Source organism: Schistocerca serialis, chromosome 3, assembly GCF_023864345.2.
Source record: "Schistocerca serialis cubense isolate TAMUIC-IGC-003099 chromosome 3, iqSchSeri2.2, whole genome shotgun sequence".
NCBI classification, from domain to species: Eukaryota; Metazoa; Arthropoda; class Insecta; order Orthoptera; family Acrididae; genus Schistocerca; species Schistocerca serialis.
In genome coordinates this window covers 131336574-131361082 of record NC_064640.1, presented here as the reverse complement: position 1 = coordinate 131361082, position 24509 = coordinate 131336574, and the positions used below count along the sequence as shown (strand labels likewise).

The following is a 24509-nucleotide window of genomic DNA, read 5'->3' as shown; positions in this document are numbered from 1 at the left end:
TACACATATATATTTATGAATAAACATCAACGGATTTGGTGAATCTTCAGAGATTTCCGATTAAAAACATAATTTGTTCCACTTTTTTCCCTGTCAGGCGATTTCTTCTGTCAGTTATAAGGTGTCCTGCCTTCGAGAACACTCTTTCACACGGCGTGGAGGTTGCGACAATACACAGTCGTATTTTTGCAAGTTCAAAGAGCGAGGGGTATACTGACAGTCGTTCAGACCACCACTGAAGTGGATTGCCTTGTCTATGTAGCAGGGGCTCTTGTAAATATTTGTCCACTTCCACTATTGCAGCAGCTCTCTGGTGTGGATTACTCTGCAGCCTGGAAAACACTTCATCAAATTCGAGCCAGAGACTGGAAGTTGATTCAGTGGTTGGAACTGAGATTGTTGCAGTAGCAGTGGATGTGTTCGTCACAAATTTCTCACAGTGCCTGATCAGGTTTAATTTCACCTTCTCAGCAGAATTTTTATCAGAAAAACCATGTAATTTGAACCGGGGATCCAATGCAGTTGCTTCCGCGAAAATGGAATTTTCCTCTATATTTCTAAATCGTCGTTTTAGGTCTTCAGCTACCTTTTCGGCCATCTGTTGCACGTCTACATGAATTTCAGTGTTATTAACAAACCAGCAACACCATTTTTTCAACGAGCGACTAAGTAGCATAACTTTAGAAGCAGTGACAACATTTTCACTTGACATTTCCTCAGTGCAGTCTTTGAAAACTTTCAACAGGTCACAGGCTTGTGTTACACTTGCAATGTCCTCTGCAGTCAGATTTGGAAGATCTGGATAATTCAGAGTGATAACTGTCTTTAGGGAATTCTTAACCTCAATTATTCTTCGCAGGATATCATAGGTTGAATTCTATCTTGTAACAGTGTCCTGTTTTAGTGTCAGAACTGGCTCTTTTAACTGTTCCTGCATCTTTTTCAGTTTCGTGCAGGCATGCGAACTTCTTTTAAAAAATTCAACATTTTTTTTTACTTCATTCAGAATGGGTTGAATGCGCGGAAGCCCATTCTGAACAATTAAATTGAGTGTGTGCGCAAAGCAGGGGATGTGTTTCCAGGCTGTGAGTCTTATAGCTGCCACAATGTTAGCAGCATTGTTGCTGACAACACAGACGACTTTTTCTTGAATGCCCCATTCCCTTGTGACACGTAGCAGTTCTTCCGAGAGTTTTTCTGACGTGTGCCTTTCGTCGTATTTAAAGCACTCTAGGAGGGAAGACGCCAGCTCCAGGTCTTTAACGTAGTGTGCTGTCACCGACAAATAACTCTCATTTGTAGTTGAGGTCCACCCATCCATTGTCAGCACAACCGCTTCCGCAGAATTAATTTTGGCTCTCACAATTTATTTCATCATGGCGCACTGTTGCTGTAGCAGCGTATTGGAAATGGTCTTCCGAGATGGCATTCTGTAAGCACCATTCAGTTTGCCTAAAAAACTTTGGAAATGTTTACTTTCCACTATGTTGAAGGACAAATAATCCTTTACAACAGTCTGCAGAAGTGCGAAATCTGTCTCCTGATTTCTTTTGTTAGAAAGAGGTTTCGGAAAATACATGGGTAATGTTCCGTGATATGGAGGTCTGCTTTCCGATACTGAAGTGGTACTGTTATTTTCTGGCACCAACTGCTGTTCGCTTCTGGCATTTGCTGATGTTAGTTCCGGATTGTGCGGGTTTTTTATCCAAGAAATATCGGAAGATGCAGGAGCAGGGGGCGCTAAGCGTCTGGCTGACAATGGCACTGTTGGATGCAGCACTCGAACATGACGCGCTAGATTAAATGTATTTCCTCCTTTATATGAAATACACTTAGAACAATAATTGCACTTTGCTTTCCCATCACCTAAATCGGCGAAGAAACCCCAAATTTCACTACTTTTACGCGATCGCGAGTTGCTAGCCATTGTATAAGAGTGAACAGACACAAAAACTGCTTTCCAAAGAAAATAAAGAGGGATTTTACCTAAAAGTGTACCAATGACTACAGGTGACAGTTTACGTTTTGAATTTGGAAGGTTATTATTCTCAACAAAAATAAAATCTACAGGAAAACTTCTGAATAATTCAGAATGAGATTTTCACTCTGCAGCGGAGTGTGCGCTGATATGAAACTTCCTGGCAGATTAAAACTGTGTGCCCGACCGAGACTCGAACTCGGGACCTTTGCCTTTCGCGGGAAAGCGCTCTACCAAATGAGCTACCGAAGCACGACTCACGCCCGGTACTCACAGCTTTACTTCTGCCAGTACCTCGTCTCCAACCTTCCAAACTTTACAAAAGCTCTCCTGCGATCCTTGCAGAACTAGCACTCCTGAAAGAAAGGATATTGCAGAGACATGGCTTAGCCACAGCCTGGGGGATGTTTCCAGAATGAGATTTTCACTCTGCAGTGGAGTGTGCGCTGAAATGAAACTTCCTGGCAGATTAAAACTGTGTGCCCGACCGAGACTCGAACTCGGGACCTTTGCCTTTCTCGGGCAAGCGCTCTACCAACTGAGCTACCGAAGCACGACTCACGCCCGGTACTCACAGCTTTACTTCTGCCAGTACCTCGTCTCCAACCTTCCAAACTTTACAGAAGCTCTCGTGCGATCCTTGCAGAACTAGCACTCCTGAAAGAAAGGATATTGCAGAGACATGGCTTAGCCACAGCCTGGGGGATGTTTCCAGAATGAGATTTTCACTCTGCAGCAGAGTGTGCACTGATATGAAACTTCCTGGCAGATTAAAACTGTGTGCCCGACCGAGACTCGAACTCGGGACCTTTGCCTTTCGCGGGCAAGCGCTCTACCAACTGAGCTACCGAAGCACGACTCACGCCCGGTACTCACAGCTTTACTTCTGCCAGTACCTCGTCTCCAACCTTCCAAACTTTACAGAAGCTCTCCTGCGATCCTTGCTGTGGCTAAGCCATGTCTCTGCAATATCCTTTCTTTCAGGAGCGCTGTCAGCAGCACACTACGCTGCTCTTGAGCCATAGAATATGTAAGCAGAGAAAGCAGGAGAAGACACATAAGTTACAGAATGTGGGCAATAAAACAGGAGACACATAGAGACAAACACGGAGCCGTTCACACTCATCGATAATCCACACTGCTAACTGATGAGACGACGCACAAACTCTGAAGATGACGATGGCACTGGTGAACGAGGGAGTGTGACGGGGAACACTGAACACTAAACACGACAGCACACACTAGACACTGATGGCGATGATCTCCGGCGCGCGTGTGCGAGTCCGGGGACCTGCCAAGAGAGGAGGAGGAGGAAGGGGAGTGGGAGAGGGAGAGGGGAGAGCAGAGATGCCACGGACAGGGGAGAAAGGGGGGAGGGAGGAAGGGGGAGGGGAAGCCCGGGGGGAAGAGTGGTGAAGGGAGGGGATGGGGGAAAAGGAAAGAGAAGGGGAGGGAAGGGAAGAGAAGGGAGGGAGGGAGGGTGCCTAAAGGAAAGGACACCGGAAGTGGGTGGTGGGGCAGGGTCAAAATTGATAGGAGGGGTAGATGGAGGGGAGGAGGACATCATCAGGGAGGGGGAGCTGGCTCAAGCCACCTTGGGAGAGAGTAAGGAGGGTGGAGAGATGGAGACCGCGCGGGACGTGGGAATACAGGCGCGGCAGTGGGCGGGGATGGGTGAGGATTGGGGAGATGAGCGGGTGAGGAGGATCGAGTTTACGGGAGGTGTACAGGATCCGTATCCTTTCAAGGAAAAGGAGGAGGTGGGGGAAGGGGATGAGATCATACAGGATCCGCGTGGGGGAGGGGAGACGGATGCGATAGGCGAGGCGGAGAGCATGGTGTTCAAGGATTTGGGGGGATTTATAAAAGGTAGGGGGGGCGGAGATCCAGGCTGGATGGGCATAACAAAGGATAGGGCGGATGAGGGATTTATAGGTGTGGAGGATTGTGTAAGGGTCCAGACCCCACGTACGGCCGGAAAGGAGCTTGAGGAGACGGAGTCGGGAACGCGCCTTGGCTTGGATTGTATGGAGATGGGGAGTCCAGGAGAGGCGACGGTCGAGGGTGACGCCAAGGTACTTAAGGGTGGGAGTGAGGGCGATGGGACGGCCATAGACGGTGAGATAGAAATCAAGGAGGCGGAAGGAAGGGGTGGTTTTGCCTACAATGATCGCCTGGGTTTTCGAAGGATTGACCTTGAGCAACCAGTGGTTACACCAAGCGGTGAATCGGTCAAGATGGGATTGGAGAAGGCGTTGGGAGCGTTGCAGGGTGGGGGCAAGGGCGAGGAAGGCGGTGTCATCGGCAAACTGGAGGAGGTGGACGGGGGGCGACAGCGGCGGCATGCCCGCCGTGTACAAAAGGTACTGAAGGGGGGAGAGGACGGAGCCTTGGGGCACACCGGCGGAGGGGAAAAAGGTGTAGGAATCTGTGTTATGGATGGTGACATAGGAAGGACGGCGGGAGAGAAAGGAACCGATCAGACGGACGTAGTTAATGGGAAGGGCAAAGGTTTGGAGCTTGAAGAGGAGACCGGAATGCCAGACGCGGTCATAAGCGCGTTCGAAGTCAAGGGAGAGGAAGATTGCGGAGCGACGGGAATTAAGCTGTTCGGAAAGGAGATGAGTGAGGTGAAGGAGAAGATCGTCGGAAGAGAAAGATGGCCGAAAGCCACACTGGGTGACGGGAAGGAGGCGGTGCTGGCGGAGATGCTGGTGGATGCGTCGGGTGAGGATAGATTCCAGGACCTTGCTGAAGACCGAGGTAAGGCTGATGGGACGGTAGGAGGAGACGCCGGACGGCGGTTTGCCAGGTTTAAGGAACATGAGGATACGGGAGGTTTTCCACAGGTCGGGGTAGTAACCGGTGGACAGGACGACATTGTAGAGCCTGGCCAGGGTGGAGAGGAAAGAGACAGCAGCTTCACGAAGGTGACGGTAGGTGGCACGATCGTGACCAGGAGCGCTGTTGCGTTTTGTGCGGAGTGTATCAATGAGATCCTGTGTAGTGATAGGGGCATTGAGTTCCGTGTGTGTACTGTTGTCCAAGTACTGGAAACCAGAAGCGAGGGGAGGGACAGAGGTGTCAGTGCGATCGCGGATATCCGGGAAGAGGGAGTAATCGAACTGGGGATCGTCGGGGATGGAGAAGACATCGGAGAGGTAGGAGGCAAAGTGATTGGCCTTACTAAGTGTGTCAGGGAAGGGGTGATCATCGTGGAGAAGAGGATAGTAGGGGGAGGGTTTAGTTCCGGTAAGGCGACGGAAGGCCGACCAGAACTTGGACGAGTTGATTGGTAGGGTAGCATTTAAACGGGTGCATGTCTGGCGCCAGTCCCGGCGTTTCTTGGCCGCGAGCAAATTACGAACGTGTCGCTGGAGTTGCCGGTGGCGTCGTAGTGTGTCCGGGTCAGGCGTGCGGAGGAAGGCACGGTAGAGACGACGGGATTCACGGAGGAGGAGAACGGCCTGTGGGGGTAAGGTAGGACGGTGGGGGTGGATGGCGACAGTTGGAACGTGGGCCTCCACGGCCTCAGACAAGGTCTGCTGGAGAAAGGAGGCGGCATGGGTGACATCGTCAGGGTGGTGGTAGGTGAGAGGGTGGCTATCGACCTGGGTGGAAAGGGTATCCCGGTAGACATTCCAGTCGGCTCGGGAATAGTCGTGGACATACTTAGGGGGAGGGTCAGTACGAGGGTCGGGGCGAGGGCGACGACCGTCTGAAACGGAGAGGAGGACAGGGAGATGGTCGCTACCAATAGGCTCCAGGACATCCACCGTTATGCGGCCAAGGAAGTTGGGGGAGGAGAGGATAACATCAGGAGTGGAGTTGGATTCAGGACGGGTATGCCGGGGGATGGGGACGAGGTCACCTTGAAGGGTGGAGAGGAACCGATGCCATCGCCGTAACTGGGCAGCGGAACGACTATGGATGTTGAGGTCGGCGGCGATCACGTAGGAGGAAAAGGTACGATCGACGTGGGAGAGGAAGTCGAAGGGAATAGGAGCGTTGGGGCGGACATAGATGGTGGCGCAGGTAACGGTAAGGCCGGGGAAGAAGAGACTAAGGATCAGGTGTTCGGTGGGGTCGGGAAGGAGAGGTTGGAGCCGAACGGGGATCTGGCGGTGGTGACCAATGGCAACTCCGCCACGCGCAATTGGGAGGGGATTATCGGAGCGGTGGAGGAGGTAGGGCGAAGTGTGAATGGTGTGGTGGGGTTGGAGGAAGGTTTCATTAAGGAGGAAGGCATCCACGCGGTGGGTGGCAAGGGTGTGCAGGAAGAGGTTCCTGTTGGCGGGTAGGGAGCGGATGTTGTTGAAAAGGATACGCTGCTGTCGCGCCATGATAGGGATTTAGACGAGGGTGTCGAGGCGGGAGAAGGTGAAATGGGCCTGGTTGTTGGAGTAGGTGGCGTACATCTTGAGTTGGAATATGGAACGGGCGGCGAGGGAGATCTGTTGGAGGGTGTGTGGGCGCTAAAAGGGATGAACATTCTGGAGGACGATGGTAAGGAACCTGATGATGTCCTCAGCGGTGGGGGGGGGGACGAAGGGAATTGCCAGGAGGGGTGTGGGCGTCCAGGGGACGGACAGGGACGGTGAGTTCAGGAGTGGTTGGAGGGGGTCGGGCTTTACACTTTTGGGAGTAGGTGGGATGGGGGAGATTGCAGGTATTGCAGGAAGGAGGGGATTGGAGGTTAGGGCACTGCCTGAGGAAGTGCGCTTGCCGGCAATGCGGGCAGGTGGGGGCCTCGCGGCACTCAGCTGTGGGGTGCGCGTTATAGCGCAGACATCTCTGGCAGCGCAGGGATTGAGGAGGGGAACGGAAGGGGTCGACCTTGTACCGCTGGTTAAAAAGGAGGGCACCCTCCTTCAGGAGACGGTCAATGGAGGGGGCGTGCTCAGAAAAAACCCGCATAAGGCTGGTGGGGCCGGCGAATCTGATTTTTTTTTTTTTTTTTTTTTTTTTTTTTTTACTTTATTGTTATTTTAAAACCTGTACAACTCAGGTAGGCTGGCAGCGGCACACTACGCCGCTCTTCAGCCATAGCGTTTTACAAGAGTATAAAACATGGTGAATGACAATGAACAAAGTGACGGGCAAAAGATAGAGGTCACAGAGACATAAAAAACACGGAGTCGTTCACATGTGACGATAACAACACTGAAAACACGTTGGCACGGCGCACAAAACACTGATGAGTCCGACGGCACAAGTGAACGTAGGAGTGGGACGGCGGACACCAAAAACACTATACAACGTCACACACACAAGACACAAAAGGCGACGATCTCCGGCGCGCCGGAAGTGGGGGGCGGGGCAGGGTCAAAGTTGATAGGAGGGGTAGATGGAGGGGACGAGGACATCATCAGGGAAGGGAGCTCGCGGAAGCCACCTTGGGAGAGGGTATGGAGGGTGGAGAGATGGAGACAGGGTGGGACGTGGGAATACAGGCGCGGCAGTGGGCGGGGGTGGGAGAGGATCGGGGAAATGAGCGGGTGAGGAGGATCAAGTTTACGTGAGGTGTACAGGATACGTATCCTTTCAAGGAAAAGGAGGAGGTGGGGGAAGGGGATGAGATCATACAGGATCCGCGTGGGGGAGGGGAGACGGATGCGATAGGCGAGGCGGAGAGCATGGCGTTCAAGGATTTGGAGTGATTTATAAAAGGGAGGGGGGGCGGAGATCCAGGCTGGATGGGCGTAACAAAGGATAGGGCGGATGAGGGATTTATAGGTGTGGAGGATTGTGGAGGGGTCCAGACCCCACTCGCGGCCGGAAAGGAGCTTGAGGAGACGGAGTCGGGAACGTGCCTTGGCTTGGATTGTCTGGAGATGGGGAGTCCAGGAGAGGCGACGGTCGAGGGTGACGCCAAGGTACTTAAGGGTGGGAGTGAGGGCGATAGGACGGCCATAGACGGTGAGATAGAAGCGAATCTGATGTTTTTTTTTTTTTTTTCTTTATTGTTATTTTCAAACCCGTACAAACAGGCAGGCTGTCAGCAGCATGGTACGCCGCTCTTCAGCCGTAGAGGAGATAAAGAGAGAACAGAAAGAATACACAAATGTGACATAACGGTGGGTAATAAAACAGTAGAAACATAAAGACAAACACGGAGCCGTTCACACTTGACGAAAATTCACTACAAACTGTTGTCACGACGCACTAACACCGAAGATGGCGATGGCACAGGTGAACGATGGAGTATGACGGGAACACTGAACACGAAACACGACGGCACTCACGAGACACTGATGGCGATGATCTCCGGCGCGCGAATGTCCACTCAGCGTGTACGAGTCCGGGGACCTGCCAAGAGAGGAGGTGGAGGAGGAGGAAGGGGAAATGGGAGAGGGGAGAGCAGAGATGCCATGGGCAAAGGAGAGAGGGGGAGGGAGGAAAGGGGAGTGAAGCCCGGAGGAGAGGGTAGGAGGGAGGGGGGAAAGGAAAGAGAAGGGAAGGGAAAAGGGGGGGGGGAGGGAGGGTGCCTGAAGGAAGGGACACAGAAGGGGGGGGAGGATGAAAGTTGATAGGAGGGGTAGATGCAGGGGAGGAGGACATCATCAGGGAGGGGGAGCTGGCGGAAGCCACCTTGGGAGAGGGTAAGGAGGGTGGAGAGATGGAGACCAGGTGGGACATGGGAGTACAGGCGCGGCAGCGGGCGGGGGTGGGAGAGGATCGGGGAAATGAGCGGGTGAGGAGGATCAAGTTTACGTGAGGTGTACAGGATACGTATCCTTTCAAGGAAATGGAGGAGGTGGGGGAAGGGGATGAGATCATACAGGATCCGCGTGGGGGAGGGGAGACAGATGCGATAGGCGCGGCGGAGAGCATGGCGTTCAAGGATTTGGAGTGATTTATAAATGGGAGGGGGGGCGGAGATCCAGGCTGGATGGGCATAACAAAGGATAGGGCGGATGAGGGATTTATAGGTGTGGAGGATTGTGGAGGGGTCCAGACCCCACGTACGGCCGGAAAGGAGCTTGAGGAGACGGAGTCAGGAACGTGCCTTGGCTTGGATTGTCTGGAGATGGGGAGTCCAGGAGAGGCGATGGTCGAGGGTGACGCCAAGGTACTTAAGGGTGGGAGTGAGGGCGATAGGACGGCCATAGACGGTGAGATAGAAGCGAATCTGATGTTACGAAAGTGGTACTTGATAGGCGTATTTGTACGTACCCATTGTGAGAACACTCATATTTTTGCCAATTTTGAGGAAAATCATCTACTTTTACGTGTTACGGGTGTAACTTTAAGTAAATTTAATTTGTTTTTAACAGTATAACAATCCTTCGTTTCTGAAATTTATATCCAGAAGTCAAATAGCGCAGTTCAGGGTGACAGCTGTCGGCAGGTAAGTTAACCGCCAACCTACTCTACCACATGATCGGCAGACGTTTGAAGCTGACATCTGTCGGCAGCTAAGTGTACCGCCAACCTGTTTTACCGCATAATCAGCAGATGGCAGTGTGAACACTTGTTGCATGGTGTCTGCTGCTTTAAACGTGTTCCATTGCGATCAGTGCTGGACAAAGTATCACACTCAGACTTATTTTAATATGTACTCATCAAATTATTATAAACTGCATTACAGAGCAGGGGGAGAAGAGTGTGTCGGAGAGAAACCGTTGTGTGTTTTAATACTGATGCAACCCTTGAGTTTGCAAGTGCAATAAAATGTTGCTTCGGCATTAAAACTACAATACGTTTCTGTTACTTCGTTTTACTGATTCACGGTGTTCTACACCATCGACTAGTGATGGGGAGCTCGTGAATGAGTCGTTCAAATGAACGCTTCACTCCAGCGAAGTGTGAATTAACCACTCAATTTCAATGAACTGGTACTTCAAACTCTTCACAGATAGCACACTCCACACTTGCCGACGTTGCTCCTGCTTTGTTATTGTTACAAAGTAGCGTTTTAATTACAATTTTACCCGTCGATAGTACAAGGGAAGTAGAAGATTTAACAGTCGTCGCATGTGCAGCATTTATTTTACTACAAAAAGCTGGTCATCAGAAAAGAAGAAGAAATGACGCCGATGGACGACCTCTCTTTTAAAAAGTAGGGAGCAGTGTGGTGGGACAGAGTAATGTCTACCTTAAAGCTGAATTGTAATATGGACTACTTCATATATATTTTTTTCCAAATGAAGGCTATAGATTTCTAGTAGTTATTGAATTGTGTATGTCCTGAAATTCCCAGAGATACCGCTTCCTTTAGGGAAGCTCTACCTGCAGCAGAAAGATAATAGTCACTCCCAATGTTGCTTATTTCCACAGTCTAACGTAACAGTCGCGATACTCATTGCTGTAAAAGTTGTAAAAGTTGTTACCGTTTGACAGATGAGGCGACACTAGTGCTCCAAGCGGCGAATGAGGTGAACATCAGACGCGTCTTAAGAATAATGTTTGTTTTGCTTCCATTTCCTACGTAATTGACGAAATTAGTAGTATCAGAAGGCATATGTATTTCTAAAAATGATTTTAAAATAAGCGCAAGTATGGAGAAAAACCATGAATCGTGTGGCTAGCTACAACACATTCGTGAAGAAACACTTGTGATTTTGGATAGAATTGCAGCTTACCTCGTTGATATCAAAAGAATATAAACACACATATTCACACGTAAGAAGCACAGACATGTACCTCTACATGCAAAAGCGATTGACAACTCATTTATCGTTCGGTAGGCCTACTGTGTTTGTCATTGTCGCCTGTTACCACAAGTACGACCTTCATCTTGGGGACTAGCAACTACCAAATAGCGGATGAAATATGTTGAAAACATTATAATGAGGTGATTACATTACATTTCACGCAAAACCAAATATTTGAATAATTTTCAAACAATCTGTCAGTGAACAAGGTGCCAACAAAATAATGTCATCACACGAAGGAAGCAAAGAAAATTATGTGACTAACAACAGAAGTGAATGAAATACATACCAAACATTACACTTTTGTAATACACGATTAACTGCACTTAATCTAACCACTTCATCGTCAAAGCAGGTCCGTGTTGACGATTCACACGAATCTAGCACTGATACACGGAGAGCTGAACTGGCTGCTTCTGTGTCAAAGGACTGTTTTACAGCTTTAGAGATGGATTGTCGAATCTTTGTGGCAGTTTCCTCTTCATCGTCAGCTGAGGCGGCTTATTGGGGATGTCAAACGGTGTGGGCACTGCATTCCACACGAGTTTATTATTGTCTGCGTTCATGAACTGGTTTTGTTCGAAATGTAACGAACAGAACCTAATATTATTATACAGGTAAACTGGGTCTTTTTTCATAAGGTCTTCTCGTCTGCTATTAACTATCCATTTTCTGCTCCTAAAACGAAACATTAATCATTAATACACATGTAGCTTGCAAGTGAATCCTGGCGATACAGTTTAGTAACATGATGGTATATACGAGGGCAGTTCAATAAGTAATGCAACACATTTTTTTTCTCGGCCAATTTTGGTTGAAAAAACCGGAAATTTCTTGTGGAATATTTTCAAACATTCCCGCTTCGTCTCGTATAGTTTCATTGACTTCCGACAGGTGGCAGCGCTGTACGGAGCTGTTAAAATGGCGTCTGTAACGGATGTGCGTTGCAAACAACGGGCAGTGATCGAGTTTCTTTTGGCGGAAAACCAGGGCGCTTGCAGAATGTCTACGGTGATCTGGCAGTGGACAAAAGCACGGTGAGTCGTTGGGCAAAGCGTGTGTCATCATCGCCGCAAGGTCAAGCAAGACTGTCTGATCTCCCGCGTGCGGGCCGGCCGTGCACAGCTGTGACTCCTGCAATGGCGGAGCGTGCGAACACACTCGTTCGAGATGATCGACGGATCACCATCAAACAACTCAGTGCTCAGCTTGACATCTCTGTTGGTAGTGCTCTCACAATTGTTCACCAGTTGGAATATTCAAAGGTTTGTTCCCGCTGGGTCCCTCGTTGTCTAACCGAACACCATAAAGAGCAAAGGAGAACCATCTGTGCGGAATTGCTTGCTCATCATGTGGCTGAGGGTGACAATTTCTTGTCAAAGATTGTTATAGGCGATGAAACATGGGTTCATCACTTCGAACCTGAAACAAAACGGCAATCAATGGAGTGGCGCCACACCCACTCCCCTACCAAGAAAAAGTTTAAAGCCATACCCTCAGCCGGTAAAGTCATGGTTACAGTCTTCTGGGACGCTGAAGGGGTTATTCTGTTCGATGTCCTTCCCCATGGTCAAACGATCAACTCTGAAGTGTTTTGTGCTACTCTTCAGAAATTGAAGAAACGACTTCAGCGTGTTCGTAGGCACAAAAATCTGAACGAACTTCTCCTTCTTCATGACAACGCAAGACCTCACACAAGTCTTCGCACCCGAGAGGAGCTCACAAAACTTCAGTGGATTGTTCTTCCTCATGCACCCTATAGCCCCGATCTCGCACCGTCAGATTTCCATATGTTTGGCCCAATGAAGGACGCAATCCGTGGGAGGCACTACGCGGATGATGAAGAAGTTATTGATGCAGTACGACGTTGGCTCCGGCATCGACCAGTGGAATGGTACCGTGCAGGCATACAGGCCCTCATTTCAAGGTGGCGTAAGGCCGTAGCATTGAATGGAGATTACGTTGAAAAATAGTGTTGTGTAGCTAAAAGATTGGGGAATAACCTGGTGTATTTCAATGCTGAATAAAACAACCCCTGTTTCAGAAAAAAAATGTGTTGCATTACTTATTGAACTGCCCTCGTACCTTTCAGGATCCTTAGGAAACGTAAAAAAAGACAGTTATGGTGTCTTCTTCCTGTTGTTGCTGCAATTTATTGTGCTACAAACTGTCCCGCTTGTAAAAACCATTGTAGAAAGCAAAATAAACAACCACTATTCGCTTTCACGAACGCACCGAACTCACAGTTTAATTTACTGGCCGTCTGGCGCGCTGCTGGCGCGGTAGGCAACAAAATCGAGGCGAAGTGTCGCGACTGTTATGTTAGACTGGGTTTATTTCTGCTTATCGTCAATAAAGACAGCTCTTTCTTTTTCACTTTCTAATAGCTGTGTTATGTCCGTCCAAGCGTCTCGCCTTTTCAGTTTGTTCTTATAATCGCAGTTCGTAGGGGGCCATAAACATTCCCGTTCACGATAAAACTTTAGCTTTAATGCTCTCTACATATTCCACTCTATGCTCCAGTATATTCCTTTCAATCCTTGCCACCCTCTACAATGTCATCCTTGCCACTGGCTTCTATCCCGACCTGTGGAAAACCTCCCGTATCCTGATGTTCTCCAAACCCAACAAGCCTCCATCTGATGCCTCTTCCTATCGTCCTATCTGTCTCACATCTGTGTTCAGCAAGCTCTTGGAATCCATCCTTTCCCGGCGCATCCATCACCACCTCCACCGCAACCACTTCCTCCCAAACACCCAATGAGGCTTTCGACCTTCCTTCTCTGCTGATGACCAACTCCTCCCCCTCACTCATCTCCTCCCCCTCCAGCTTAACTCCCGTCGCTCCGCCATTTTTGTCTCCCTTGACCTCGAAAAGGCCTACGACCGTGTCTGGCATCCCGGTCTCCCGTTTAAACTCCAAACCTACGCCCTTCCTATCAACTACATCCGTCTGGTGGCCTCCTTCCTCTCCCACTGCCCCTCCTATGTTACCATCCATAATGCCAATTCCCACACCTTCTACCCCTCTGCAGGTGTGCCCCAGGGCTCTGTCCTCTCCCCTCTCCTCTACCTCCTGTACACGGCAGATATGCCCCAACCCCCCCTCCTCCAGTACACCTCTTGCAATATGCTGATGACACCGTATTCCTCGCCCTCGCTCCTACCCTCCACCGGTCCCAACGCCTTCTCCAGAATCACCTTGACCTTTTTGCTGCATGGTGTAACCAGTGGCTCCTGAAACTCAACCCTTCCAAGACCCAGGCCATCATCGTAGGTCGTACCACTCGCTCCTTCCGGCTCCTGGATTTCTCCCTTACTGTCTGCGCCCGTCCTGTCCACCTTACCCCCACCCTCACCTACCTTGGCCTCACCATTGACCGTCACCTCACCTGGATTCCTCATCTCCGCTCCATCCAATCCAAAGCCCACAACCGCCTCCGACTCCTCAAACTCCTCTCTGGTCGGACATGGGGGTTGCACCCCTCTACCTTCCTCCACACCTACAAATCCTTAATCTGTCCCATCCTATGTTATGCCAGTCCTGCCTGGATATCTGCCCCCCTCCCCAAATTCTATAAGTCCCTCCAGATCCTTGAGCGTCATGCACTCTGCCTCGCCTTCCGTATATGCCTCCTGTCCCCCGCGCAGATCCTCTATGATCTCATTCCTATCCCCCATCTGCACCTATTCCTCGAACATATCAGCATCCTCTACACCTCCTGCCGACTTGAACCCCCTCACCCCCTGGTTGCTCCTCTCCTCTCCGATCCCCGCCCCCTGTCACGTCTTCACCATTGTGTCCCCCCTACCCTCCATCTCTATACCCTACATCTCCTTTCCCAAGGTGGCCTCCATCAACTCCCCCTCCTGGATGATGCCCTCTCTCCCTCCATTTATCAACTCTGATCCTCATTCCCCCTCCTTTCCTCGGTCCTTTTCCCGGGCTCCCTCTCCCCCCCTTCCATCCTCTTTCTTCCCCCCCTCCCCTCTCTCTGCCCCCTTCTCTCCCTCGAGTCCTTTTACATTTCCCTCCTCTGCCTCCTCTCATTCCCTCTCGCGTCTGCCCTTCTCCCCCTTTATTAGTTCTCTCCCTCCTTGGCTCCCCCCCCCTTTTCGTTTTTTCCTCTCCTCCCTCCTTGTTTTTCCCCCTTCTCCGAGTCCCTCCCCCCCCTTCTGCCTTTTGATTGGGAGTGTCATATTTGTGCAGTGTTTTACGGTGTGTTTTTCCAGTGAGTGTTCCGTGTTGTGTCTTTTGGGAAGTGTAGCGAACAGCCATCATACTGTCGCTGGGTGTGATTTTTTATCTCTTGCGAACAGAAACCAGACTGTCGCCATGTTTTTTTTAATTGTGTGTCTACTATATTACTTGTCTAATTCCTGTGTATTTTATCAACATTGCCTACCCCTTTTGCTTTCTGTTTTAATTTTCCGCATTTTTACGCCATTTTACACTTTAAATCACCATTTTATCGCCTGTTTTTCCTTGTTTCTTTCCTCTTCCTTTTTTTAAACAAAAGTCTGTAGGCTGTAGAGCAGCGTAGTAAGCTGCTGCCAGCCCGCCCCCTTTGGGGGGAATTGAAAATCAATAAAGAAAAAAAAAACTCCAATATACACAATACATGCACACCCTTAGCGAGAGCACGCATTGCCTGCAGGGGAGACAGCGACTGTTGAAATTCAGTTTTTCTGGATAGCCACAAGTCGCGCTCAGTATGTTTTATTGAATGGTTGCGCTCTTTGATTTAATTAGTGTAATTTAATCAGTAAATTCCAGAATTTCTGGTGATGCTCGTGTTAAATTAAAGAACGAAATCGGTCAATAAAACATGCTAAGTGCGACTTGTGTGTGCCCTGAAAAATTTAAGTACACACCTGTTGCAAAGACACGACTAATCGCCTACGAACATTCGACCGGGCGACCACACCAGGAAGGAGTCCCAACGGCAACCAACCGTCAACGCATTGATGTTACCGCCATTAGATCGAAACGCAAACAAGGCCAACAGCGGCTCCAATATGCCGCCCGTACACACTAACTAGGGAAACTCTCCATCACACTTATCTCAGATTTAGTGGTAACATGACCCAGCGGATAACCCGTCAAAAACTAAACACAGATCAAGCACGAAAACAAGTAGAAGGCATATTGAACTGCGAAAAAGGAAGCAAAATCGGAACACTGAACGGCCCAAGCATTTTCCATAAAAATGTGTAGCATTGAACATATTATATTTTATAGCCATGGCATGTGGACACGGTGTTGGATTGCGAAGGTGGAGAGCCATGTTCCAATCTACCTCGTGCCCTTTTTTTCACAAAATTATGAAATGTGCGTCTGGCCACTGATGTGTCTGTTCTCTGTATCCAAATCTGTGTCGTGGTGTAACGTCCGTTTGCAACAGCGGGATGTAAGGAAGTTACCTCCAAATGTACGTACCTCCTATTTGTTCTACAGAAGTACCATGCGTTATGACTCTTGCGTTCCGTTTTGGAAGTTTTTGGTCTTGAACTCCTTTTTTGCTACATAGTTCACACTCGTTAATTTGTTGTTTCCATTCCTGAGAGAGATCTATGCGGCGTATCGCCTGCTCTCATTATTCATCGCATTTACTTGCGATGGTAATGTATTCTTACTACATGACTTATATTCTACACTGAAGAGCCTAACTGGTACACCTGCCTAATATCGTGTAGGGCCCCCGTGAGCACGCAGAAGTGCCGCAACACGACGTGGCATAGACTCCACTAACATCTGAAGAAGTGCTGGAGGGAACTGACACCATGAATCCTGCAGGACTGCCCATCAATCCGTAAGAGTACGAGGGGTGGAGATATCTTCTGAACAGCGCGTTGCAAGGCGACCCAGATATGGTCAACAATGTTCATGTCTGGGGAGTTTGGTGGCCAGCGGAAGAGTTTAAACTCAGAAGAGTGTTCCTGGAAACATGCTGTAGCAATTCTGGACGTGTGGGGTGTCGCATTGTCCTGCTGGAATTGTCCAAGTCCGTCGGAATGCACAATGGACATGAATGGAAGCGGGTGATCAGACAGGGTGCTTACGTACGTGTCGCCTGCCAGAGTCGTATCCAGACGTATCAGAGGTCCCATATCACTCCATCTGCACACGCCCCTCGCCATTACAGAGCCTCCACCAGCTTGAACAGTCCCCTGCTGACATGCAGAGTTCATGGATTCGTGAGGTTGTCTCCACACCCGTATACGTCCATTCGCTCGATACAATTTGAAACGAGACTAGTCCGACCAGGCAACATGATTCCAGTCGTCAACAGTCCAACGTCGGAGATGAGGGCCCAGTCGAGACGTCAGGCTTTGTGTCATGCAGTCATCAAGAGTATGCAAGTGGGCATTCGGCTCCGAAAGCCCATATCGGCGATGTTCCGTAAATGGTTCGCACACTGGCACTTGCTGATGGCTCAGCATTGAAATCTGTAGCAATTTGCGGAAGGATTGCACTTCTGTCACATTGAACGATTCTCTTCAGTCGTCGTTGGTCCTGTTCTTGCAGAATCTTTATCCGGCTGCAGCAATGTCAGAGATTTGATATTTTACTGGAAATTCCTGATATTCCCGGTACGCATTTGAAAAGGTCGTACGGGAAAATCTCCACTTCATCGCTACCTCGGAGATGCTGTGTCTCATCGCTCGTGCTCCAACTATAGCACAACGTTGAAACTCACTTAAATCTTGATAACCTGCCATTGTAGCAGCGGTAACCGATCTAACAATTGCGCCAGACACTTGTCTTATATAGGCGTTGCCGACCGCAGCGCCGTATTCTGTCTGTTTACACATCTCTGTACTTGAATACGCATGGCTATACCAGTTTCTTTGGCCTTTCAGTGTATATTCTTACCACATGAATCATATTGTATAACCAATGTATAGTATGATAACTGACAAAACTACAGAAGGAGAACAGAGCCTGACTGGGAGGAAAGTTGATAATTTTGTGGAAAAAAATGGGACACAAGGGAGATTTGAGCACAGATCTCCAGTATCACAGTCCAACGGTGACCGACAACCACGACGCCATGATACTTGCTATTCGCTTGATGCTGCACATCTTGAGCTTGGATCGATCATTGTTTCGATTTTGCTTCTTTTTCACAGGTCGGTAGACCTTCTTCCTGTTTTCATGCTTGATGTTTGTTCAGTTTTTGACGGGCTATCCTCTGAGCCATTTGACCATTAAATCTGAGCGGGTACAATGGGCAGTTTTCCTTGTAAGCAAATCTCGCGCAAGGAAGCGGTTGGCAATCGTTGGCAGTGTTCCGAGCTTCGGCAGCCCTGGAGGAAAGTAGTGGAAAGAGGAGAAATCGAACCAGCCGGACGCCTTGGGAGGACGACGTGGATCAGTTGAGCGGAGCAGCGAACAGCCTCGGCGCTGCAGTTGTGCAGTATAGCGCCATACCTAGTGGCGTGCGAAGAGGGGCATAGGAAGCATAGATCCAGAAGGGCATAGCATGCCACAGATTATTTTTCCAGGTAGCTTAATATCTTCATCACATTTCACTCGAAAATAGAATTGTTCAATCCAGTATTTATCATCATTTGGAAACTGCAATGAAAGTACTCCTGCAAATTTTTAAATGTGTCGAAAGTAAATGTCAACCGAGTGATGTTAACAAAACTTTGCGTTTTACTGATGTAAAGGACCATTTTCACAAATTGTCAGCTCGGGATAGTCACTTGAAACTGGCATTTGAGAAAAAAGCTGTTTGGTCGCGTATTTTTAGTAGAAATTCTGCACCTGGCACACAGAAAGGAAATCTCAAAACTGTTCAAATGGTTCAAATGGCTCTGAGCACTATGCGACTTAACTTCTGAGGTCATCAGTCGCCTAGAACTTAGAACTAATTAAACGTAACTAACCTAAGGACATCACACACATCCATGCCCGAGGCAGGATTCGAACCTGCGACCGTAGCGGTCACGCGGTTCCAGACTGCAGCGCCTAGAACCGCACGGCCACTCTGGCCGGCCTCAAAACTGTATTTATAGGTCAGATTCAATAATCCTTACTAATAAACTAAAGGTATTGGGACAACTTCAGACACACTGATGCAGTTCTTCAATTATATTTGTGATTGGTTGAGAACATGGTGGATACTATGTATTCAATCATTAATTTTAACAACTGAATTTCTGAAGGTAATTCCCTACTTACGTCGAGTTTAACGTGGACTCCGTACGACGTTGCTACTAGGCGTCAATTTTCGCATTTATAAAGAAATATACTGTTGACAGTGCAGATTGTGAGCTCTTTTTTTCTAAAAGTTGGCAGGTTCGCATTTTCAAAGAAAATAAAGACATCAATAGCTTCCAAAATAGCAGTGAATATACCAATTGAGGATATAATGAGCTGTTCCTTTAATTCATCTGCAAAAACGACTACTGCAGTTTAGCGTTTCGAACGATTACTAAAGTCGATTCGCCGCCAATGTCGTCTTCGATATAGGGTGTACACGTCATAACGACGTCACGCGTGACTTCGCGTGCAATAAGACTCATCAGTGCGAGAAGGTAAGTAAATTGCCAAATTGACAGTGCAGCAATGGTGGCGTGTTCCGTGTGTGTGGCTCCCATAGTAACCGGTAGTGTCTCCCTGCGCATAAAGTTTTCAGTGAAAAGATGTGCTACTAAATGCACGAAATGGCTGGTGTTTCTTTCTTGAATATCCTTCCAGCAATACTGAGTTTTTCAAATCCTTTCATGTTGTCAAATCTTGTCTTAAATGTTTGCTTAATATGCAACTATTACACTAAGTAAGGGTGCTTGGAAAGCACCAGACTAATGCCTTTGCACATAAACAGAAATACTTTACTGCTAGTGTGAACTGTTTCTGATGTTTGCTAATTTCATCAGTATCTGCTTTTGAATTTTTATATATGTGTTTAATGTGTTTTTAAAACAATATTCCAAGAGATTTGGAAATGGACTGAATCTAAATACGATTGTAAAATTTATGGTATTTCTTAAAGAGTTTATGTAGTTTATGTCATGTATAAACAAACAGTGTCAGAACTATCAGTTGGTAGGTGTTGATGCAATGTGTGTGCTCTTGCAAGATATTGTCTGTAATTCAAACGACTGATATGAAAATGAGGTGGCCGTTGCAATCCATTATTATATTTCTATTTCTGGAATATTTCCATTACGTTGCCGGACAATTCTGTTGTTTTCTTCTTCTTTTCATTAAGGTGGAGGATTCTCCTTATATTTCCGAAAATCCTTAGTTCTTGCAGATTTCGGAAACATGTAGTGAGAAGATGTAAGGGTGCAGATATCGATACTATCCTGAACTAATGGTATCTACCTTTATGCATCTTTGAGCCAGCGAGTTAGAGTCACTGTCAGGAAGCACCATCTTATTAGAAGAGAACAGCTTGGCGCCCACCGTCCGGTTTGGCGCTAAAGTAGTGAGGCAGTCAGTCGAGCCTGAGTAAGCCTGCAGGGTAGGTGGAAGGTGCTCACGTTACGCGCGTAAATGTGAATTAGCTTTGTGAACAGATTAATTGGTGACATGATATCGCTTCAGGGTTAAGTGAGTTATTTGGAGTCCCGCCTGAGCCTTCTTAAAGAGACAATCGCGAGACTTCGCCGATTTCAGTTTTAACCATCTCAAAACGTATGGAATATTAGTACAACAGAAACCAGCCAATGTTGCAAATGTTACTTTTTTATTTACTTGATGATGAGTTCCGGGGCGGGACCCATTTTCAAATCATCCAGGTAGTCAAACTTGATTTTCCAAAAATACAATGCATGCAGATAAGTTATCTGTATGCACTGTGACTGTTCATATGCACTTCGTGGCAATAAGGAAGCGTCCGATTCCACGCGTCTGCTTTGCCCCTTGACGTCACCAATATTCTCAACGTTTACAAAATGGCACCTATGACGTCATTACATAAACGACAACAAACACGAAAATGCATATAAAACCAAGACAATCATCTCTCTCCAAAAATACAATCAGACTAACGAGACCAGCGCGGGAAATTGGGGGTTTTTGGGTGGCGACAAACTAAATATAAACACATACAGACACACCACGATCACAAACCACACAAAACGACGACATAAAAACACCACAACATTCCCAAGGTCTGCTACACTTACAATATCGACAGGAATCGGTCACTTCCCTTCACCTACATAGCTCAACCGCAATTGTCGATACCACAAAATAAAAACCAACACCTAAAGCAACCTATATAGGTCAACAGCAACTGACGATACCAAAACACGTCAACAGCAACTCACGATACCAAAACACACAAGGCTACGACCACACATTGGAATCGAACACTTTCCTTGATCTATATAGGTCAACAACAGCTCACAATACCAAAACACACATAGCTACGACAACAAATTGCAGTCGGTCACTTCCCATGACGTATGCAGCTCAAATCCAACTGACGATACCAAAAAAATTGGAATCCAGTACTTCCCTTTAAGATACATAAATCAAACACAAGTGCCGATACCAAAACATCAACCACCAACACATGCAGTAAATAACACCGACCCAACAACACATAAAAACCCCATCGAACATCATAGCACGCGAACAATAGACCCAAAAAACGACTACTTACCATAAAAAAGTTCCGGCGCCACACGCTACCCCCAACTCGCATATTCTGCTTGCATACGCCGCATTTCACTATCTCCGTCACAAGCTCAAAAAGTTACAGAAACTTAATGTCGGACAACATGTCGTGCTCCATTTCAGCCTGCAGACGCGCACTATTAAACTTAGAAGCCATATCCATATCCAACAAAAGAAGCCACAAATTGAATTAAACGACTTACCGCGTGACAAACAGCAAACCAGTAACATCAAACGACACCGCAATAACATAAACGCAACGGAAACTTAATTCTTAACTCACTGAAACTAATTTCCGTTCTTCTATAACAGTCACGACCGATAAATGTACACTGCAAGCTGCTACACCCAAATGAACAAAATACACCACCAGAGGACACCACCAACCGCAAGAAGACGACATCTACAAACATAGCACACTCATAAACTAAACTCCGCACCGTCATGACGTCACACAACACAACACCCTTAGGCTAGGCGCAAATTGAGAAGCGTATAGCACGTGTGACGTGACACTAGACTACAGCGCGACACGCACGTGCCGCACGGGTCGCGCGGGTCCACCGCATATTGCGACGCGTACACCATACTTCGCACGCGCCGACTGGCGACGCTCTGCGCTGACTGAACCGAAGAGCGCGCAACCTCTTATCTTTCTCAAACGACTTTACAGAAACTATTCTCTGAAAATATATGATTTTTTCCTTACTTGTAGCGTTTATATGTCAGCTTCGTGACGAAGTGCCCATCACCTCGCTACTGACCATTCTTATTGTGATGTACACATTTTAGTGAGACACTACGCAAAACTCAAAAAGTTTGCAACGAAAATTAGGGGTCGTTATGATTTTGCGTTTGGTGCGTGTTACACCATATGTTGCTGCGTATGAAATTCAGCTAACATGCTGAATTTTTGTTTAGACTTTGGAGGAGATCTCTATCTGCCTCAGGTATCAAGAAAATGGATCCCATGTAGCGCGCTCACTTCCGATCTCACGCCCACGAGAATGAAATACCCGCAACATTTCTCATATCTCCTAAACCGCTCGAGACATCGAAACGAAAGTTTGGCGAATGATAGCACACAGGGAGGAGAGTATTTTGCGAATTATTAAACACACGAAACTTTCTTATCTGTGGCGATATATCACTACTTATACTTCTTTTTTTATTTATTTCACTCCAGTGACTGTAATTTTTTAAGAGTTATCGACAGCTAGCGAATCAAGAGCTTCCTAGTATGAAAATAAACATAAAATTTTTTCCTTTCTGTTACTGCAAACCGATACTACGAGGTTTTTCGTAAGCTTTTGAGCTCTGTGATTGCCAATTACTTGTTTAATGAGTCCCTCCGTTTCGGAATTCTGTCTCAATAGCTGATGTGAGATGAGTTTGGCAAATTACATTGTGACAAAGGAAGTACAATTAAACCAGTCACCAAGAGAAATGTGGCCTTTACTCATAAATGATGATGCTTCTTCGATTGAGAAAAAGTTAACAACTCACACAAAAACAGATTGGCAATTCTGTTGGAATTTTGGTGGAATCCCCGTAACCCATCGTATTTTTAACACTGAGCGACTGGAATGGAAACTTACCAAAGGATTTTATTCCTTCTCTTGATCTGAGCAGTATTAAAATAGTGACGAGCGTTCCTTCAGGCGGAATGATAGGCACATGCCAGATACTGTTTACTCACCTAGGGCTTGCCAAACTGACAATGCGTGATCGCGAATAAAATAGTTGTTACTGAGAAAAGTAAATAATTGATCTGTCGCACAACACAATGGTGAGTGTATTGTCAGCAGCGAAGGACAATGCGCGTGACAGGAATGCACAAGCTAGCCATGTGTGCCTTGTGAGATGGAGTTCGAAAAACATTGTCATGAAAGTAGATCCGCCTTTGTCAGCAGCACATTTCAACAAATTAAATACATCTAATCATAACACTCTTTTAGGATATTCCTACTTTCGTAATAATACCAACCATTTTCTTCATTTATGTAGACTGTTGTATAATTAGTTTATTAATGCTGATAATGTCCATGCAACAATTGAAATGCTTTTTCTCATCATGGCGAACCAATTAAAACATTGTTATTTGTGACTGCTTTTCGACTGTTTCTAGCTTGCAGTGGAAATATGTTGCTCACATGCATGTAGTACAGTGTGTCGTATTACATTATTACATCCATATCAGAGTAATCACAGTGAAACTTCTATACTTCAGATTTTGGACGCTTTTTACCAGATGCACAAAGGGATCACACCTGTGGAGATTATCCCTTTCTAAATTTTTGTAACAGATCGTACAGATACGCTAGCTTACTAGGCAGCGAGAAGATAACCTTGCTTTACTTCCCTGCCTTGATTCTTAATCACTAGATTTTATAATATTCCTTGCTTCCTTATTCACTACCTTCTGTCCCTTCTTGCGATCTGAAAACATCGCGGAGGCAATATGGTGCAATTCCAGTGGCCACTGGCTCATCAGTTACTGAAGTATACATTTTTCTTGACAGAAGAAAAACAAAACAAAACTATGCACATATAAGTAACAGAAAATTATAACGTGCTAACTAAGAAAGCTGGAGCGTTTAAATGGCGAAAAACGAAATACTACACAAAGGCAATAAAATTCAGTACACAGTAAGGCAAAATTTATCGTATGGGCAATATTACCACTGCTCATATGCGCCGTTCCGATGTGAGCATATGGCCGTGCTACTTTTCCGCTGCCCGCCTCAAATTTCCCACGGTGCTAGCGAGGCAAGCGCGACCCGCGGCGCGAGAAACTGTGCCTCAACCACAACGCCGCGCGACCTGGCGCAGGCGCGTGTCGCGTCCCAGTCGCGTCGCGTCGCAATTTGCGCGTTCCCATTTGAACCTGTAATGTTACAAAAACACGCGCTGCGCTGCGTCGCGTCACACGCGCTATACGCGTCTCAATTTGCGCCTAGCCTACGTCACGGCCCAAAGCCGACGGGTAGTATCGGACGCCTCCGTTGACCCCACTTTGAAAATGGATCTCATCTCGAAACTAGTCATCAAGTAAATAAATAAAAAAAGTGAAATTTACGACTTTGGCTGGTTTCAGTTGTACTGATTAATGGAAGTTGCTGACCTGCAATTATTCCAGCATGCTGGAAGTTCGTAAATATGGAATATTGTACTATCGCTTTCACCGGCGGACCACAAGCCATTCACAAAATCCTTTACCGAGAGAATAACA

At 47.3% G+C, this 24509-nt stretch overlaps 2 non-coding genes across 2 annotated transcripts; both read right to left on the bottom strand.

Annotated features, from left to right (window-relative positions):
* Window positions 1-2457: 2457 nt before the first annotated feature.
* Window positions 2458-2532, bottom strand: Trnas-aga (transfer RNA serine (anticodon AGA)). Its single transcript has one exon. It is a non-coding gene; the product is annotated as a tRNA-Ser (tRNA).
* Window positions 2533-2758: 226 nt separating this feature from the next.
* Trnas-cga (transfer RNA serine (anticodon CGA)) lies at window positions 2759-2833 on the bottom strand. The gene has a single exon. It is a non-coding gene; the product is annotated as a tRNA-Ser (tRNA).
* Window positions 2834-24509: the final 21676 nt, after the last annotated feature.